This window comes from Cyrtonyx montezumae, unplaced genomic scaffold (genome assembly GCF_038088225.1).
Source record: "Cyrtonyx montezumae isolate F1298 unplaced genomic scaffold, pur_monq_1.0 scaffold_24, whole genome shotgun sequence".
NCBI lineage: Eukaryota > Metazoa > Chordata > Aves > Galliformes > Odontophoridae > Cyrtonyx > Cyrtonyx montezumae.
In genome coordinates this window covers 8,016,322-8,037,234 of record NW_027071981.1, presented here as the reverse complement: position 1 = coordinate 8,037,234, position 20,913 = coordinate 8,016,322, and positions in this window count along the sequence as shown.

The following is a 20,913-nucleotide window of genomic DNA, read 5'->3' as shown; positions in this document are numbered from 1 at the left end:
ACTTTTTACACTGCAGAGAGTTGCATCACAGTAGTGTGGCATCCACCGGAATGTTTAAATCCATGCTGAGTGAAATCTGGCTTTGCTTCTTCTGAGCAGTGGTATCTTTCATCTTGCAGAGCAGGGGAGACATAAGAGGAGGCACAATGAAGGGAGAAAGGCATTGCTAGAATAACTGTGATTAAAATCAAGGCTAGCATTCAGCCTCTGATGAATAGTCCTATTTCTTAGGCCTGCTGAAACAGATCCTCAGCGTTGGTGAACCTTCTGGCAGAACCTGAGCCTGAAAGAGTGTGAAGAACAGCAATACAGCTGAGTCAGCACCAGATACTGGTTTCTTGGCTTTTTTCAGTACCGTTTGTCATGCCAAAATTCCTTAATGGTTAAGCACCAGAGATAGGCTTGTCTTCCATAGCACTGACTTTAATATGACTGCTACTTTTGAACTAAGTTGATCTCTTCTTTCCATTTCTTGCTGATGAAGGGCCTATAAGTGGAAATTTTGAAAATATATAAAAAAAAAGGTAGACAAGTAGAAGGAACCCAGCTTTTGTTTGGGATTTCTCTGTAACTGGTAGTGCAGTCAGCTGCTGTGCAACTTTCACAGGCTCCAAAAATGTTGCTGTAGCAGATGTGGGCACATAGAGACATTAAGCACTAATGTTTTAGAGTCAGTACTGCCTATGGGAGCTGTCCTCTCTTGCAATAAAGCACATATTGAAAGACGAGATCTAAAGGTCTCATTCCCTGAACTGAAGTAGTAGCAGAACACTGTCATTGATGGGCCCTCGTGATGAAACCTCGTGGCCAACAAACACACACTTTAGTGCTATTTGCTTTTTTGTTGTGGCCAGCACTGTTAACTCTTAATGAACACAGAAGAACATATCTTCTTTCATTTGCACATATCCATGTCTTACTGATGTGGTAAGAAATGGTATCTCTGTAGATGATACATACTGCCAAAGACAGTCGTGGCTGAGCTTCAGCTGTCCACAGACACAGATCTAGAATGTTTGCTGCAGCTCTTTCATCTTACACGTAGCTTGGTAGCTGTAGTGATAGTGGTTACTTTCAACAGTACCTTTTGTGAATTTAGTCTGGGAAAGGAAGACCAGCTTTGGTAACTCAAGTACATTTTTTGCTGCAGTACTGCTGAGCTGCAGTTCAGAAACTCGAAATGAGAACCTTTCACCTGAAATATACACTGGCATAGATGGTACTCCACTGCTCTGGCTTTTCTTGGTTTTGATGAAGTTACAGGGGTGGGCTTTCAGTAGATCCATGAGTATTTTCCAGACTGCCCTTGGCACTGACCGTTGCTTGTCATTGTGTCCATTTTCCCCAGGCTTCTATAGTTGCCCTGTGTTGTGTGAGCTGCGTCCATGCCTTGGTGAGAACGCTTCCACCAGCAATCAGTGACTTATGTGATAATGTTGATGGTTTTTTTTGGCATGTTGCAAGCTGGTAGTTTCACTTAAACTACAATTCTAAACAGTTACTGAAATTTCTGCACTTCAAGAGCCACCTTAGACCATCCAGAGGAGTACTGTGCTTCTGCTTGCACCATATTGTGTGAGTACCAGCTCCATCAGCTGCCCAGAGCCCATCAAGCCTGACCTTGGATGTCTCCAAGGACGGGGCTTCCACCTCCTCTCTGGATGACTTGTGCCAGTGCCTCACCACCTTTATTGTAAAAAATTTCTTCCTTATATCCAATCTAAATCTCCCCACTTTCAGTTTTTCATTTTTTTCATTTCCCCTTGTCCTGTCACAACAGACCCTGCTGAAGAGTCTGTCCCTTTCCCTCTTACAGCCTGCTTTTAGACACCGAAAGGCCTCTCTCAGGTCTCCTGGAGCCTTCTCTTCTCCAGACTGCACAGCCCCAGCTTTCTCAACCTGTCCTCATGTGGAATTGTTCTGTTCTTTGGATCATTTTTGTGTCCCTCCTCTGGCTATGCTCCAACAGGTCCATGTCTCTCCTGCCCTGAGGACTCCACATCTGGATGCAGCACTCCAGGTGAGGTCTCACGGCTCAGAGGAGAGGGACAGGATCACCTCCTTTGCCCTGCTGCCCTTGCTGCTTTGGATGCAGCCCAGGATGCTATTTTAGTAGAATAGATCACTCTTGGGGCAGGAAAAAAGAGTCACAGTTTCTTCTGAGAGCAGTCTGAATTTTTAAGGTGACATGAGAGTTACATGAATATTTACAAATTATGGTTTACCACATCCTACAGCACAAGGGAGGAGGGAAGAAAGAAGCTGGTAACAGAATAGAATTAGTGAGGTGTTGTATGTTTTGCTAGATCCTCGCACCATCTTGAGAATAGCTGAGAAATTAGGTTGCTTTTAATAAGTTAGAGCTGTCTTGATTTTGTTTGCGTTTTAAATAAGTTCTTTGGATACATTTGGGTCACACTTTCAAGCTTTATTCTGCTACCACAAGTGCTAAAAACTTATCTTTCAGAGTAAAAGTAGAATTTCTGGGTCACTACTTTAAACCACCAAATACTGCAAGATGTATAGTGTAATTATGAGAGGTGCCAGTTGTTCTGGTGTTCCCCTAAGGTAAGCTGTAACAACAACCCCCCCCCTGTACTTACTTGTATAAATCAAAAAGTAAAATCTTCCAATCTTTATTAAACCCCTCATTTGGTGCTTCTGAAAAGCCAGTGTATACATACAGACTGTGGTTACCGTGGGTTTCATGAGGAACTGGTGATGGATATTTCCATACTTGGCACAGGCTGTTTGTTGCATCTACAGTTTGCATCCCTTCCCTGGGGCTACACGATCTCAAATCCTCTCTGCATGCAGCTGATCCAAATGCTATGTAATCCCTTTGCTGCAGTTTGGTTTGTTTGGAATCGGCAGGGCATTTCTAGTGCTTTTAACTTCCATATTGCACACCACACCTGTAGGGGGCTGCTAATCTAATTTCGATTCACAGTGGTGGTAACAAGCAGGTCACTTATGGAGTTAATGTCAGCTGCTCCACTAATTACTGTAGGAAAGCGATCCCATCATCCTGGATGAGAACGTATAACTCTAGCCTACAAAGCACTTTCAGGGACTAATTCTGTTAATGCTCCATTACTGCTTCATTTGAACTGTGTGGTCCATATCCCAAAGTGAGGCAGTAAATTCCCAACCAGTTCCAGAGCTGAGAAAATGTGCAGATAAAACTGTTGCATACGTTACTGGGTATTGCTTTCTGTTGCTGTTGCTTTGTATCTTGGGGTTTATTTTGAGAGCTTCTTTGGTGACACTCAGCTTTAATCCTCCACTTTGCCTTGAAGATATGTGCCAAAAAATCCCCAACAAAATCACATATACCAAAACTGTGGGCATGGATCTAATCTCTCTGCTCCTTAGACAGTGAAACACAAAAAGGCAATATCACGCTACTGAAATAACTTGAACATTGTCAGGATCTCAGAAAACATGATGGTATCAGGTTGTACCAGTAGTCCCAAATAAAAAGGTAGGGGCACATCTCGAAACATGTGAGTAGATATACTTGGTCTTGCAGTCTTTCTACTGCGTGAAAATCTCCACAACAGCCTCAGCCCATGAGAAATAGAATCATAGAACGGCACCAGAACAGACAGCTCAGAGAGGTTGTGGAGTCTCCTTCTTTGGAGATACTTAAGACCCTTCTGGTGTGACCTGCTGTAGGGAGCTGCTTTAGCAGGCGGGTTGGACTCGGTGATCACCAGAAGTCTCTTCCAACCACTACAATTCTATTATACTATGAACCTATCAATTAGAGTATACTTATTCCATAAATTCCTTCAGCTTTTTATTTTTATTTTTTTAAGCTTGAGGAAAACCTCCTGCTGCTAAAAAATAGGTTAAATATAATAAATAACTAGATAAATGCTGTTCGAGGGGAAATGCTTTGTTGGTGCTGAAATGTGTTGCTATTGTTGAAGTGGGAAGGTAGCCTTTGTAACAAGGTGTGCTACTGTTCCATGAAATGAGTATGTTCATATAGATATGGTAAAACTACCTTGTGTGAGAATGCTGGCTGCTGTCAGAATGAATGTGGAGATACGGCCTGAAGGGATGACTGTATCTTTTTTTGCAGTACGTTATTCTATACAGCACAAGGTGTTCAGTGTCCCCTGTAATATCAAATGAAGCACTCCTGTCTGATGCATATTTAGAAAGCTGCATCTGTTTTCCATATGGGATGACGACAGCTGCCTTCATGTGAACCCAGCAGCTTACACACCTCTGCAGAGCCAGAGCTAACACTTGGAGCGTGGCACGATGCTGTGCCCTTTCCTGCCGGACGAGTGCTTGTCCCTTTTCACCCCGCAGCTTTGCAGGGCTGCCTTGGCACTGCTCCACTTGGCCTTGCTGCTGTGTCTCTGGGCTGCCTTTTGGTGGATGGATGCCTGCCAGAAGCACAGAGAGCCTGGTGCAGCTGCTGCGTGCCGACCCAGGCATAACTCAGCAAAGTCTAGCTGTATCGAAGCACAGGCGAGCAGCATTCATCTTCCCATGTGCGCTCATCTTGACCTTAGCAAAGGGAAACTGGTGCTGCTGCTTGAAGCAGATGGTGAACAGAAGCATGGTAAAACATCTGTGAGGTCAATTGCAGCAGTCCCATTGGGTTCTTCGTGTCCAGGAGCTGTGGTTCAGGGCATCCCTGTTCATTCCTGGCTGAGAGGTGAGCTGCTGCTGCGGGCAGTGTGGCAAGGGGTGAGAGGAGATGGTGAGGAAAACGGGACCCTGCTTCCTGTTAACAGCTTGTCAGCCTTGCTTTGCGACTTCCTAAACTTAAATCATATATGCAAAGTGCAGGGTTTGTCTTCCATAAAACAGAGATTTGGCCTTCTACATGGCCATGTTATCCAGCAAAACATACGATGTTCAAAGTGCTGTGCTCACCGTGGGTGCTTCGGATGCATGCAGGCAAAGTGCTGTGTGTGAGGCTGACTGACTTTGGGACAACTGTGGACATGAGTTTGACAAACTGCCCATACAAGTCCTGATTTTCCTGCCAGCTTGTCAGTCTGTTGCTACAAAAATTGCTGCACTGCCTACTGTGTCACGGTGCTGATCCCAGGCACTTCTGGGCTTTGCTGAGGTGGGTCCTGGCTGCCTTGTGGCTCACTGTGATAAATGGAGGCAGACCTCATCTCCTCAGAGCAAGAGGCCTGGGAAGGGGCTGGGAGAGACAACTCAGAGGGGTGACAGAAGTATTATATGGGTTTTTAGGGAAAGGTTTCTTCAGTGCAGATGGCTCTTGTGTTACTGTGGGTCTAACCCAGGTGTGAGGACACTGGCTTGTGACTTGACCCCATGCATCACAAGAGGCAGCACTGTTTTTTTTCATTTTGCATGTTTATGCTTCAACCAGAGCCCTCTGAGCTTGCACTGTTTTTCCAATTGCATTGCTTCTCCTACTTCATTTTCATCTAATGTATCACTCCTGAAGTGTTAAACCTCTTTGCAGCCACCTGAGGTGCTTGGTGCTTTGGATCATTACTTCAACCAGTAACCTTCCACCCTTCAAATTTACTGGTAATCTTCTGGATTTCTGGGAACCCTGATTCCAGTGCAGACAAGCACACTCTTTATTATGTGTGCAGCAAGCCTGCTGTGCCCTCACTGCGTGCAGAATGTCAGCCTGTGTACACACAGCTTAGCCAGTGCTTTACAGATGTACTAATGGGTGCAGCAGGATGCTGCTTTCCTGTCAGCAGGATTCAGCAGGTGGATGTCTGGAGGAGAAGAAATTCAGCTGCAATGAGAACTCCAGACTGGACTGTCTCTATCTGAGGGTAGTGGTGACAGAGGCCTGTCACCAAGAAGTGTCCTGACATGGACAGGTGGTGTCAAGAGCAGCGACACTTTCCAGCAAACCGTGGGAGGGGCCAGGAGAAAAAAAACACAGCACAAGGTGGCTGCCCTCACTATTTCACAAGGAGAGTAACAAGCCCACAGTTACCCATTACAGCTACACAGCACCTCTCTGTGTTTCATTTTGGCAACCTAAAGGTGCACAGAGATGTGCCCCTCTGTCCTTTCCCTTGCCATACACGGATATCAGAGATGGCAAAGGTGTCCCAGCTATCCAGTACATAGGCTGGAGTCTGGTGGTGAGTTATCCAACCCGTAAACCTTCAAGCACAGAAATCTGCTGGAACAGTTAAAACATGGCACAGGAGCACTGTGCTCATCGCACCACCTGCCTGTCCCACTTTAGTTCTCAGTCTTTACTTCTGTTGTGTGCATTTAGGAAAGAAGTGTTTGTCTTCAGTATTAATTGTGGCTGCTAAATACCACTGCTACACTACTGAATTAGCTTGATGAATTCCTGTCTTTAAAATGAGGTGTCTGTGGCAGGACCTGCACCAGAAACATGAGAGGTGGGAGTTGCTGCTGTCTGAAGTGACAGAGGTAGTCATCTCATCTGCACAGGCACTTCTTTGAAGTTACCTCTTCTGCCAGTGAAATATAATGCATTAGGTTTCATCTGATCACAAGGGAGAGTGTTATTAAACACTTATCAGTGTACTGCTTTTGATTGAAATCTGTCTCTCTTTTTTCATCCCACCCTTCTTCCTCACTGGACATAAAAGACAATGGAAGGGAGAGGGCCAAGCTGCTCTTCTGCAAACAAGAAGCCAATTGTTTTTGAACAACACGTCATTCAGGACCATGGGAGACTGAGGACAGTGGTAGAACCATGAATATACAAAAGTGCCTACTGTTAAGGCCACAGCCTTAAGTGTTTAAATTCAAATCACATTCCCATTTGAGGTTCAAATTTATACCAAGAACGTACACACAAGGGTTTCAGTGTTTTATATATATTTCATCCAACTTCTCAGGGTACTCCTGATGGCAGCACATCAGAGCTGAGTGCAAGGGAGGCTTGCTTTCCTCTCTATATGAAGCCAAAACATTGCAGTAGGTTATTTTGGTTTGGTTTGTTTTTATGTGCACTGTGTTGGTAAATAGAGCAGCCTGTCATCTCTGGACTCTGGCTTTCCAACTGTGAGCTTAGTCCTTGGCTCAGAACACTATTGTTCTTGGACCTTTGCCTTCAGCTGAAGGGCTCAGATGTGGGCAGGAAGAGGAGGAACCAAGCTAAAAATGAAGTGAAATAAAATGCTGTTTATTGCTATGGAGGAGATAATGTTTTCCTCGATGTCTTGGCAGTGCTACATGTGCAGGCAGTGTGGACTGGCGCAGTTTGTCTTCACACTCCAGAGGTGAATATCTGTATCCCTGAGCAGCTTCCTAGTATTTTTCTGTGTGCTCTCACAGTGTTTGACCACGCAGGTCACAGCAGCTCCACTTTCCATTGCATGTCAGGCAAAGAGCGTTTGCATTGCAGATGCGAGAGGCAGGTCAAGTTCTTTCCTGCTCTAGTGTCCCTCAGTGCAACCCTGCGGTGGCTGCTCCTGCTGTGACCCTCAACGGATGGGAGATGCTGAGATCTAGACAGGCCTTTCAGTAAAGACTGCAGCACAGAGCACTTGTCCATTCATCTCCAGAGCAAAACCTGGTCAAAAAGTCCTCCGTGTCTCTCTTTATGCACCCACCTCCCCTTACTGACCATCCTGTGGTGCAATCAAAACTACAGCTTTAAGATGGTGAGGGCGGTATCTCTGCACAAGGCTTGCTGCAACAAGGCTGTGAGTGCAGAAGCTGAGCAAGCATTGTGTCATTTGCAGGAACAGTGAGAGCATCCCCATCTACACCAGACAATCTGTAAACTACACACGAGGCAATTGACAGTGGTCAGAATTGAGAAGAAAGCTTCTTCTGGGCATTATCCATTTTAGGCATTGGAGTTCATGCCATTAAACATCTGCTGTGGAACTCTGTTGGTGCTGGCTGCAAGTCTAGGACCGACTCAGTGCACATACCCTGCTTCAGCCACTCGCTGCTTATGCTCATGAACTGGGGCAGTTGCTGTGTCCCTGGGATCCCACAAGGGCATCTTCATGGAAAATTCCCAGCCCTGATATTCTAGTGTGGGTATATAATTAGCACATCCTGTTAATTTAGAAGACAGGGCAAAGCTGCTTTTTCCTGAATCGCTAAAACCTTGGCGCTCCCTTTGGTAATGGATAAGGTGTAGTCAGGTTTCCTCCAAGGGCAGCATGTTATTAAGAAGCAGGCCCTTGTGTTCTGGTTTCAGGAGCTGGAATGAAGGTGGAGGGCAGGCAGGTAAATCCCTTGGGCAGAAACCTCATGCTGGGCTCTGCTGCTTCGTTGCAGACAGCTTGGTTTTCATATTTGCACCCTAAAATAGGGCTGTGCATCAAGCATCTTGCTGTGAAGCCTCATGACCAGGAAAAGAGCTTGTGCACTTGAAGCAATGGATAACCTCATTCTCGCTGCATTAATAAAAGATACAGGTTCTTCTTACAAACTTCCTCTCATGGGGCAGAAAAAAAACCAGCAGTAGTTTTAGTCAAGCACATGGATGAAGCACAGGACTTAACCCATCTGAACCCAGCAGCATGTGTTCGTCTCTGCAGGAAATGGGTGGTGAAAAAAGATCCCTGAAAACAACCCCTGCTGTCAGCTTTTGCACCAAGGGGGACATTCTGTCAGCTCCTTTTGGGGTGTTCCAGTACTGCTGTCCCATTAGAGGGCTGCCATCTGCAATTGCTGGTGGCTGGAGAAATTTGTGAGCTCCACCCACAATATGAAGAGGAGAAAAATGCTATTTGAAGGAAAATCCTGCATCAAACCAACCTCAAAGACAGCGCAGGAATGAGGGCAGCACCTGGAGGTGTGTGCCGAGCACGGGTAGGGCCAGATTAATCACCTGTGCTGAATGAGGGGCAGTAGTGCTGTGAAAGGTCTGCTCTAACCTGCTGCAAATACAGGGGAAGATCCATTTAGCTCAGGCTGAAGGATGCAACTCAAAAAATAAAGGCAGTGGACTTCATTCTTTCCATGAGCTAACTCCATATCATGGCAACTCTGTGCTCCACATAAAATTGTAACCCTATGTCTGACACAAATATCTAGACCACTTTAAATCTCTCATTTGCCTTGTATGATTGTGTGATGTAACTCGTTTATAACATCTTTGCTAGTTACATTAATCACAACTTTCTCTTGTGTTATGGGGAAACTTCTTTAGCAGCAGTTTCTCTTGTCTCGTACTTTGCAGTGTTCACACCAATTATCACATTGGGAACTCCATGCAGATGTTTCACTGTGACAGTCACCACTGGGAATACAAGGCTGTGGCTCCTGCAGACGTGCTATCTACATTCACATGTGCCCCAACAAATGTCTGAAGAATTAACTTTAAACTTTCTAGCATTTCTCAAGCACTTCAGATGGTCCTTCAATTTCTCTTGGTTTGTTTTAATGTTCACGGGAAAAGCTTACTCCTGTTATTTCTAACTCAGGGCATGCTGACAGCCAGCACGGTGCTGAACAGCACACAGGAAAAGAAAGCAGAGAAATTCCTAAGAAACATAACTGAGGACAGTGGCCCTGCTGCGATAGAATATCCCAAATTGGAGGGCCCATAAGGATCATCAAGTCCAACTCCTGGCTCCACACAGGACCACCCAAAAATCAGACCCCAATTTATGAAGTTGTGGCATCCTTCAATACTGCCCAGGTAGCAAAGTAGTTGGAGAAGTTTAAAACATAGGCAGAGAACAGCTCTAAGTGGCAAAGCTGTGAGACATGCATCAGCCTGACATTCTCCAGATATGAAAAATAGCGCTGATTTCTACTAAAGACAAATTGTTTTTTTCCACTGAGTTGAATTGTGAAGTTTCAATGTGCCTTTACATTGTTTTTTTGGATTTGCTTAAGAGACATCCCTGAAGATGAAGCAGCCAGCTGACCCACAGCAAGGTAAGCCTCACCCTTCCTTGCAAACCACCCCGCTGTTTCACTCTTGCATTATAAATGCTGCTGATGTGCTGGTGGCAGAGCGATGGTGCCACACTGCACAGCACTGTGGGTTAAGTCAGGTCTGATGTACACAGATATCATTGATGTTACACCTGGTCTGTCACACGCAAGCAGTTCCACCCTGCTCAACCTTGCTTTTACCAGAGCGACTTCTCTGGGCTCTTTGTTTCATTTTGTCACCTCTGCGTGGAGTGAACAAAGGGAGCTTGGAGACAGATGTGTGGCTGACATAAACACAAATCCTTCTAATGATCTCAGTGAAGTAGAGCTATTTTAATTGGTGATTTTTTTTTCCCAGTTGTCCCAGTAGCCTGCCTCTCCCTTGCCTAGCTACAGTGCTGCTGTTCACAGAATGACCTCCAGTGCTGGTGCACTACCTTTAACACTTGGCCTTAATGATGAGCTGGGACTCTGGCTGCTTCAAAACAAGATGCTGACATGGTATCACACACTAATAGATGGACATCATTCTTAACCAAAAAGGAAAGTGTCTGTTTGGGGGGGGTCAAATAAATAATTGAATTTACGTTTTTATGTAATCAGCAACAGTTTAGAGAAAACTTTAGGGACAAAACCAGCGGTTAAATCTGATCTTTGTACTTCTGCCACAGTTTCTACCAGTTTAAGATCACTGCCATATTGAAATTGTTTTTTAACGCCATTATTTACATATGATGGAACATCACTCACATAGAATCATAATTTATAATTTTAAAGCTGGAAAAGACCTCTAAGATCATCATATCCAACCCTAACCCACCCCCACCAATATTACCCACTAACCCCTATCCCTCAGGGCCACATCTCCAAGGTTCTTGAACACCTCCAGGGACAACGACTCCACCTCCTCCCTGGGCAGCCTGTGCCAGTGCCTAACCACTCTGAATTCAGAGAAGTATTTTTTCCTAATATCCAACCTGACACGTAGCTTTGCAGCGCGCTGGTGACTCACATGATTTCTTCTACCCCAGCCATGAGTGCTGAACAGTGAAAATTCAGAAAACACTTTTACAGGTAGGTTACAGCAATGCTGGTACAATGCTTATCTAACAGGGGAGAATTCGTTGACAAGTACAGCTGTGAATTTGTGAAATACTACATCACATGTTGTCACAGGTGACAATGAGCTCTTCTGGTGCAGCACAGATTGATTTTTCTACTCCCTTATCAATCTACTCCATGAAAACTTTATCTCTGTTTAAGGTGGTGATGAAAGATGGCCAAGGGCTTTACACAGACTTCCAAAATCTCTCTCATTTGACTGGCAGATTTACCTCCTGCTTCCTCAAATGGGAACCAACCTTAAACAGTCACTGGCCCCCAGGAGCTCCAAGCCCTGACTACTGCGATGTTTGCTCTTAGGAAGCTGTGAAAGAACAATGAATACAGATACACGTGACTCCAGAGTCAGAAGCATTTGATGTAGTGATAAAAATGTTCCTTCAATAGCATTCAACACCTTAGCAGCTAGTTGGCTTTATTCTCACCAAGAGGTAGCTCTGTATTTATTTGGAAACCGGTTGTGGGCTTGAAGAAAGCAGTATTATGCTCTTCTTGCCTCATATACAGCCAACCTGGAAAATCAGAAAGCAAGCATATGAAGGTGTGATGTTACTGACTGGCTTATGAAAATTGTATGCCGATTAGAAGAAAATTAAACAGATTTCTCTTACATATTTGAAACAAACAAGCGCACAGACAGATAATCATTTAGTGAAGGAATCTCCACATATGCAGGTCACTGTGCTTAGGTGAAGCTGCAAAAAATAATTGAAAAATGCACTGCTTCTCCGCCTGAAATTTGCTGCCTCCTTGAATTAGCATTCCTCATGGTAACTGCTTGTCAAGCACACAGCCAATAAATAACACTGCTGGTATAAACACAGTGATGTGATCGGGAAGTTTAAGAAGGCTTAGCAAAGCCCTTTGGAGGTCTTTCAGTTTCTCACACAGACGTTTTTTCCTCCCTGCAAAACTCCAAGTTATCTGTACCAGCCTGCACGGGAGAGCACTGGCTCAGCCAACAATTCAACCTCTATTCTGCAGATTTTAGTCCCATGAATTATTTCCAGTTCCGCTTTCCTGTTTCAGGCAGTTCTATTGCCACTGCCTTCCAAAAGGGAGCAGGCTCTATCAAGAATACCCAGCGCTGCTATTGTCAGTGTTAAATAAGAATCAAGTTGAAAAAGCTCTTTAATGTCCTTCTGGAAGCCTGGACTTGGAAAAAGAAATGCAGATTTTTCTACATTCAGGGAATCACCCAATGCTAGTCTGCATCAGGAGTATGCTTACTGAATGGGGTGGACATTGAGATCAAGCCAGAAGAGTAATTCCTACTTTCCTGTCACAGCCTGGAAAATGAGCTCAAAACCTTAAGAAGCATGTTTTGGTTTTGTTGTTGGCTTCCAGCAAGGCCAGGACATCCACGCATCTCCATTCTTGTCCCCATCCCCAGCTGCTCCATATCTGATGGCCAAACATCCCAGCTGGAGCATTAACCCACTGAGCAGGGACACCTCCACCAGCCCCATGCTGCTTCTTGACATGGTGTGAGGTAAATAACTCCCAAGGACGGTACTGCACAAAGAAATAGTATAGATGATGGTATATTTTGAGCAGTTCTATACAGATAGGATACAAATAATACAAAAGAAAAGATGGCTCACCTTCAGGATGACAAGGCTCACAGGGGACACCACGTAGGAGGGATCTCCAAGAAGAAACCCTTCCCTGGTGGTGGTCAGCCCTTAAATGGGGTTTGGGAGAGGTGGAGCCAGGCTCCACCCCTTCCAATCACACAGGTATATCACCTTCACCTGTGGCCCCATGGCTGACTTGGTGCTCACCTCAGGTGACCAATCAGTGGTTCAGGTCGTGATTCAGCAGTTCCCATACACATGGCCACCTGCATTCCTGGACAATTCATCCTAACTTCCCTTTATTTGAAAGCAGAGCTTTTGGGCGACACTGCTGCCCCATCATGTGGCTCCTGGGCAATGTAAAGTGGTTTATTAATGATTGGTTTGGATGGATTTCCATATTGGTGATTGGGATTACTATACCCTTGGGTATAGTAACAATGAACAAGAGGAAAAAAAAGTAAATTTTAAATCTATTCAGCTGTTTTTGTTTGTTTGTTCACTTAAACAGAAAGTAAACTTACCTTCGTCTTAATTAGAAGTGATCTTAATGTATACAGCAGAATTCTATCTTGCTGATAGAACTATGAATAAAGATCCTCACAAAAGTCTAACCCTACTTTCATCATAACCTTACTAATGTACACTATTTCTGTAAGTTAGAAGTTAGATAAAATAAACTTGGCTTGTTTAACTTATCTTTTGTGGGCTCCAATAAGATAATGAAGCCCTAAATAAAGAGTAGCAGTTTCTATGCTTTACCTCAACCCACTGGAACTCCAAAATCCAAATTGCACTAAGGGAGGAAAAACAAACATGTATTTCATATAACCTCATAGATTCCAATGGGTCAGCTTTTATTTGTGCTGCTTGCTGACACTTTTTCATAGTGTATAAAACTTTCAATGCAGTTTTTGTTCATCATAGGAATTAATTGATTGAAACTTGCATTGCTAGGGAAAGGCTTGGCGTGGGGGGAGCTCTGATAGATGTTCTGGCTAAAGGATGCCTTCCACACCTGTAAGAGGGCTCTCTGGGGAGCCTCAATGTCTGGAACATTGAGGCCCTCGGGCAGGTTCTGGTCTCCCTGATGCCTCCCATGGTACTTGTGTGTTACATCCATGCGGGCTGAAGGCTTCTGTTGTTTGCCCCCAGATTTTGGTTGAAGCAATGGCCAAGGCAGCTGTGGTGATTGGAGGCCTCATGCTCTCCCAGGGGAACAGGAACAATGGAATTTTGTTGATGCAATGTCTTTTATGTATACACTGAATAGAAATGGATGGATTTTCAGCTATGGAAAAGGCTGTCAGCATGCCTGAACTTATAAGTCCTCTGTACATCTGGAATCAGGTCCAGACAGAGATTCCTGCCAGCTGCTACACAGCTGTGTCTGTCCAGTATCTCCAGGAAGGCCACTAACCTACATTAACATGCACTAATAAAAAGGTGCACTACCTTTAAGCCAGAATGGTGACAACTGACATTGGAGCTCAAATCAAATGCTGTTTATTTCTCTCTAACTTCCCAAACAATCACAATAAAAATAACAATTAAAAAGTCTATGATTATAAGGTACAATGAGAGATAAGAGAATAGCTGGAATATGTGCCAGAGACTGATTTTAATCTAAGCTATGCTGCTGTAAATCTGGAGCAACTTTGAAAAAGAGCAATACAGCAGAGAGTGGCCTTGGTGTTTTTGACTCGGTGTGTCCAATCACAGACACTGCCACAGACTATATAAAGGCAAATCAGTCTGAGGCCAAATCCTAAACTAAGAAAGATGCCCAACTAAGTCCTGGAAAATTCACTTGGATAGGGATTACTGTGATCGAGCCTAGCCATTTCTAATTGCTCTTCTTCGCCTTATTGTATCCCCAGTTATTTAACCTGAACATGATCGCAGATGTTCCCAAACATGTATATGGTATTTTGAGTGGCACACAGAGAAAATCTCAATCAGGGATGAAAGAGCTGCAAACTGCCACTGAGCTGTAACCAATGCTACATGCAAATGCAGAAATTGGTTGTTAAGTATAATGTTCAGTGATAAGTGCTTTGACTGTGGTCATTTTAGCAAATTGAAATATGTGGTTGTAGCAAGATCAAAGGAATATTAGTTCCACCTTACATCATCTCAAACCTTGATTCTAGTGGGAGATAGAGAAAATCTTTCCCATAAAGTTTCATACAAGAACAGAACACTTCATTTTTGAAAAGTAAAAATAGTAATTAAGTATGTAGAGAATATATATCACTAATTTCTAATGTTTTAATGAACTTTGTGGTATATCCTTGGACAGAACAGCTTCAATTAGCCAATTTAGGGTGATGACAGGCTCATAACTGAATCTCACTATATTTTCTGCTCATTATCTCTGTTGCGTGTTTCAATAACAGAGTTTCAATAATATGTGTGCAGAATGAGGTGCAGTAACATTATTCTGCTTCTATTATTTGGTTCTTGACTAAAACCAGACCTGGGCAGTGATCAAGATCCTTCATGGACATACGTGCACAGGTACACATGACACCTCACAGAATTGCTTTGTGTCCTTTCCACATTCAGCACACCCACCACTGTAGCTGCTTTTTAATAGGTGGTAAATTCCCACCCACACCTGGAAACATCCTTCCATCCACTGCTCAGACTTGGATGCCATGGTGATACGTGTCTACAAGGCTCTGTGCTGCATGTTATGTTATGTTACATGGGGACTGGCTAGCTCTGCATAAGTTATACCAGGTGTCAAACTACTCAGCTGAAGAGCTGGAGAAGCAACTCAAGCATTGCAAGGGCCATTCCCCAGCTGGATATGTTAGCCTGTGTAGAGGTGCACCTTACCACTCACACAAAGGATGTCGCTATTAGCACAAGTACCTCAGACACACAGTAGATCCACAATCAACAGGTTTAATGTCAGTGAACAAGCTGTCAGTGCTTTAATAGTGAAGTGGATTAAAACCTCGATAACCCATGATTGATGGATTTTGTGAATGAGCCTAGAATAACTGGCTTCAAAAGAAAAGGCTTCCTGTACTCAGCCACGACCATTAATGGCATAAGGTTTGCTGGCCACAGTGAGTACATGAATATATCAACCAAACAAAATGCTGCGTGATCATTATGCTGCTCTTTAATCAACTAGAAGGCACCCATCTGAATGCAGCAGAGAAATGCACCAGATGGTGCTGAATAGTCTTTCTTCTCTCCAAATAAGTCAGCAATCAACAGGACATCTGAGTCCAGGCTGAATTTCCAAGGCTTCATCCATCTCCTGCTCTTACTCAAGATGAGATCCAGTGCTACTGCACTGAAGAGAACAAGTTTAATTCCACATCTGAGAGTTTCAACACAGTTGATCCTTCATCCCCACATATCCTACCCAGACAATGGAAAAGTGAATTATTTTTTTGTTTAGAGAATAAAGATGACTTTCAGTTACCCTTTTCTCCCATGTCTTTTATACCCTGAATGACGGCAAGGTCACAAGCTGTTACTTTCATCTACTTGGTATGCCTTCATTCAATTTCTACGGTGATAAGGATTTCAGAGTTCATTAGCAAAAAAAAATACCAAAGTTTAGAGCAAAAGTAATTTTGGTTGTCAAAGACAGTACAGCAACAAGACACAATGTCTTTGACAAAGATTTTTCTAGTATTTTCAGACTTGGGATCTGCTTTAAGTTCTTGACTGGAACAGGATGTGAATTTTTGCTTTGTGCTATGAAATCAGCCATTGCTATATGCCTTGTACAGGGACAACACATCTTGAGTTTCTCTTGTATGAAGTAAATTTCAAGTTATTTTGTGCGTGAAATTCAGACCAGTGGTAACTTCCTTGCAACCAGGCTGCAAAACTGTAATTATCAATCCATCTCTATCTACTTGTCCTCCAGACTGAGAGAACCAGGATTTCTTTTGTGGGCTTTTATCTGCAACCGCTAACCTGGACTACCTCAGTCATTTGATACCAGTGAGATCAAGCTTCCTCTTGATCTTGGACTGACCACTGGGAAGGCATCACCTCAGGCTCACTGACCCATCTAAGGCAAGTCCAAAACCATCTGACACTAAAGCAACAGGTCTTCTATTCTGCCCCTAATTCATCCAAAAACATGATAGCAGAACGCAAGCTAATCTCTTAGGGATTATTTCAGAGATGCTGAACCCCAGCCCACCACTATGCAATAATGCTGCTCCCCCTTCAGTCCCCCCCCTTTATCAACCCCCCTATCTTTCAGAGGAGCTTATAAGAACCAGCTGCCTCAGACAGTGTTTTGAAGCTAAGTGCTTGCAAATGCTTGAGGATATTTAGGTTAAAGACAGGCTAAATAAAAGCTTATACGAGAAGTAAAACTTACAGCATGCACTGAGACTAGGGGTAGCTTTCTTTCTTTTTCCTTTCTTTTTTTTTGCTTTCCACATTGGGCTCTTACTCATACCTCTTATTTTGAATAATGCAAATCCATAAAAACTTTGTGACAGAAAGGACCATAATGAACATTTAGTACTAAAATAAAAACAAAGTACTTCCATTAAAAATCCTCAAGATCTCTTGAAGCAGCAGAATGTTTAGTCAGATATTTAAGCCCAGGTGAGAACTTGAACTAGTGCCATCTGCCTTAAAATGTTAAGCGTCAGTATGAAAACGAACCACAAATTCATTTCAAGTAGTGCAGGATACACAAACGCAACAAGTTGAAAGCCAATTGTTAAACAAGCAAGTGCTCCCCTAATTGTAACTAGAAGAGAGCACAATAGTACAAGGTGCAAATAAACAGAAAGCAAACAGAACACACCATTGATTGAGTCCTTCATTATCTAGCATAGCCCTTAATGGAGGAACCTGCATGTGTGTCGTTGCTCTTATCTCACTAAAGGCAGTATGCACACACTGTAAAAATCAGTCTCTTCATTTTCTGCTTGAAAAGATCATTGTGAAAAAAAAGTGTCAGGGAGTGGAGGTCATGCTGATTTATTGGCAATTAAACCTGCAGGATTTCTGCACTCCTTTCAAAACAAAGTATCTCTGGGTAATTCAGCCTGGCAGATTACATAGTGGGCTATCTACTAAAGTGCGTGAATCTTTTTGTTTGTGCACAACAGAAACAATTGACTTGGTCTTATTTAGGAAATTGCTATTATTTTCTGTAAGGTATTTCTATTACCCATGAAGAGAAGGAAGTAAGTTATCTCTTAAAAATGCAAGATTCTCTCCAATAGCAAAAAATGCTGGTTTTATTCCTCATCCATTGTTGAGACAGAAAGCCCATAGATAAGCTTCCTCCTGCTTAAGTGTATATAGATGGCTCTGCTAAATGCATAGCTCAAATGCACTAAGGGAGCTCACATTTGCTTTACTCCTGTTTGATTTACCCATTCTTGAGGAGGTTCTTCTGCACAGACTTTGAAACCAGGCTGCTTTGGGTCTGCTTTTCTAGCTGCATCATTTAGAAGCCTAGGAAAATCACCATAAGTGACACAGCTGAACTGGAAAAATATTCACTGTTCTGTTTTGGCAGAACCACCTCAAGCAGGTTTGGGCTTCCATAATTTTATGAGATAGCATCCCCCAAAAAATCAAATACAAATATAATCGATATTATCACCCACATACCAATCATGTGAAGGTCTTTCTAACACAGATAGCTTACCATCTCCAAGCAGTTTCAGATATCCAGTGCTTCAGAGTCTCGTTGTTTTGGTGGTGATCCAACACACGTACGTTGGTCCTTAGACATGCAGCATGTGGTGCAGCAGGGATGCTACAAGCAGGAATCAGCTCTGGACACCTTTCCATTCAGCGCAGTTGTATCACACTTCGTATGGTTTGTAAACCACCTGATTATTCATTCACAGAACTGCCACTGTGACTTCCTTTATAAATATTTGCTTGTCTGAGCTCTGTGTCAACTCTTTAGAGGTAGTCTGTTATGAAGAGTATGGCTTGGGAGATTTTAGCAGATGCTTGATCATAGAGGGGATTTTTAAGGAAAGAAAAAACAGAGCACAGTCAGTCCATAAAATGGGGGAGTTCTGAATAGCTTGAATATAGCTACAAACAGATTGGAACAAGAATCTCAGCAATTAGTCCAATTTAGGACACAGAAGAGCCAAGGGAGAGCCAAGGTGTCAGGTATAGAAATGGTAAAGATGATGCACTGTACAGGATCCCTTGTGACTTTGCCCAGGGTGAGGGAAGAGATCAGATGTGGCAGATGTGCCCTGACACAAGCAGAAAGTTACCATGTGGGAGCTGTTTAGGCAGGCACACCAACCTGAAGAAGCAGGAAGTCCCTTTGAAGTCCTCACTTCAAACAAGCTGTTAATGCAAATCTGAGATGCTTGTAGCAAGCAGGAGTCCTGGAAGAAGCAGGTGTCCAAGCAGAGCTGGGGCAGCATTTCTCTAATGGCAAACAGGGGGGTAAATCCCTGGGCAGAAACAAATGTCAGCCAGATACTGAGAACAGCACTGTTTCACTGCTCTGAAGGAGGCAATGTTGTTCTTAATGTGTTCTCTGCTCACCCTTCTCTGTTCTCCAGCCTGTCAGGTTGAGAGTATTCCCCTCTTTGCTCCTCAGCTGATATTCTGCACAACAGCCTCACAGACCTGGCTCCAGAGCCAAGCTGTACAAAATGAGAGCCAGCTTTGTGACATGGAGTGCCCCTGCCCCTCTGCCAACCCACACCTGCTGGGTCTCATGAAAAGCATCAGTCCTGCAGGTTCTTGCTGGTAAGAGACAAAGCTGTTAAATCAACAGCACCATTTCTGTCCTATAAATCTCAGGGTCCAAGCAGTGAATATTTTGCCACCATCCCAGGAAGGAAAGCCACTTTAGCAGTCTCATTAATGCTTTCATTTTTCTGATATCTCTTTCTGGGCCTTCTGCCAGGGCCCTGCACTTTGCCAGCAGATCAGCATGGTGTTGGCTGCACCCTGGCCCTGCCTTGGTCCCCACTCTGCTCCATTTGGGAAGGAGGTGTTTTTACCATCAGATATGGCTGACAGGCCCATAGTGAGTCTCTGCCATACCTTCTCCCAGGAATGGCAGAAACGCTGCAGGAGCCTGGAAGGGGAAACCTAGCAAGGAGTGGCTCTGGCACAGCAGGCGTGACTTGTCCTTGAGTGGACAGTGTCTTCCAGGACAGGCCTGGAGCAGGGCAGCAGGTAGCAACAGCTTCTGCTCAGTGTGCTTGGGCTCTGAGCAGGTGACAGCAGAAGGAGGTGGGGTGGAGGGCACCTCCTGCCACTTCCTCAGCATCACCCTCTGCTCCACCTCCCCTGTGCCTCCTGCAGCCACCTCTGAAGTTCTGCAGGAAACAGTATGAGCACCATGAGGTCGGTGGTGTAGCACCATGGCTCACGCATCCCCTCAATTTTAAAAGTCTGCATCCTTGTTATGTTTATCGGAGGAGCTTTCTCGGTTGCTGCTTTGCTGTAGGTTTCCTTCAGCAGTTCTCATTCTTTGCCAGCATGCAGTATAATACCAAGATACTCTGGTGTCCTTGTGACAACGCTGGGGGAGTGAGAGAGGCCGAGGCAGTGGAACAGGGCAAATTGCAGGAAAGAAAGATTTAATTCCTTCAATTCTTATTTTCAGAACAAGTTGCTTTCAAGGATGCAAAGCAGGCTGGCGGGTCAGCCTCCACGCCACGGATGTTCATGGGTGAGCAGATGAGTGGCAGGGCAACACAAGCGGCCCTGGCTCTGCCCAGCACCACCGCTCCTGGCCCTCCACCATCTGCTCCCTTTTGCTCTCACAAATTGTCCACAGGCAAACTGGATCCTCACAGTGAAGCAGGGATGAAACTCAGCACTGACACCAAGCAGGGAGGAGAGCACATATTTCCCCATCCTCTTGTACCCTGTGGAAGCTCTGATGTGCTGTGTGCCACCAGGCCTGGGGCAGGCGTGGGCAGAAGGGAGCCTATACAAATAATGACAGGATCACAGGCACGTTTAGAAGATCTAACTCTGATGATGGTGCGTTATTAGAACCATGCAAGAGGGGTGGTTCACCCTGGAGTGAGGATCACCCTGGGCCTTCTGTCCCCCTGCCCAAATGTACTGCTGCCTCCCTTGTCATTTCACAGGCAGCAAAGGCCTAGAGCAGGCTCTGTTTGGTGCTGGATTTGAGCAGGATGGTGCAGAAGGTGCTCAAGAAAGCCTTAAATCTTGCTCACTGCCTAAAACTCAGAGGTGTATTTCATATTCAGTGTTACATTATACCTTTGTTCAAATAAAATGCCCATTCTAAGCCCAAGGCTTTAATGTTTCCATGAAGGGGTGCTTAGGACACTTAGTTTTTCTCTTCTTGGCTTTCTTTTGCATTTCTTTCTTTCATTAAAACACA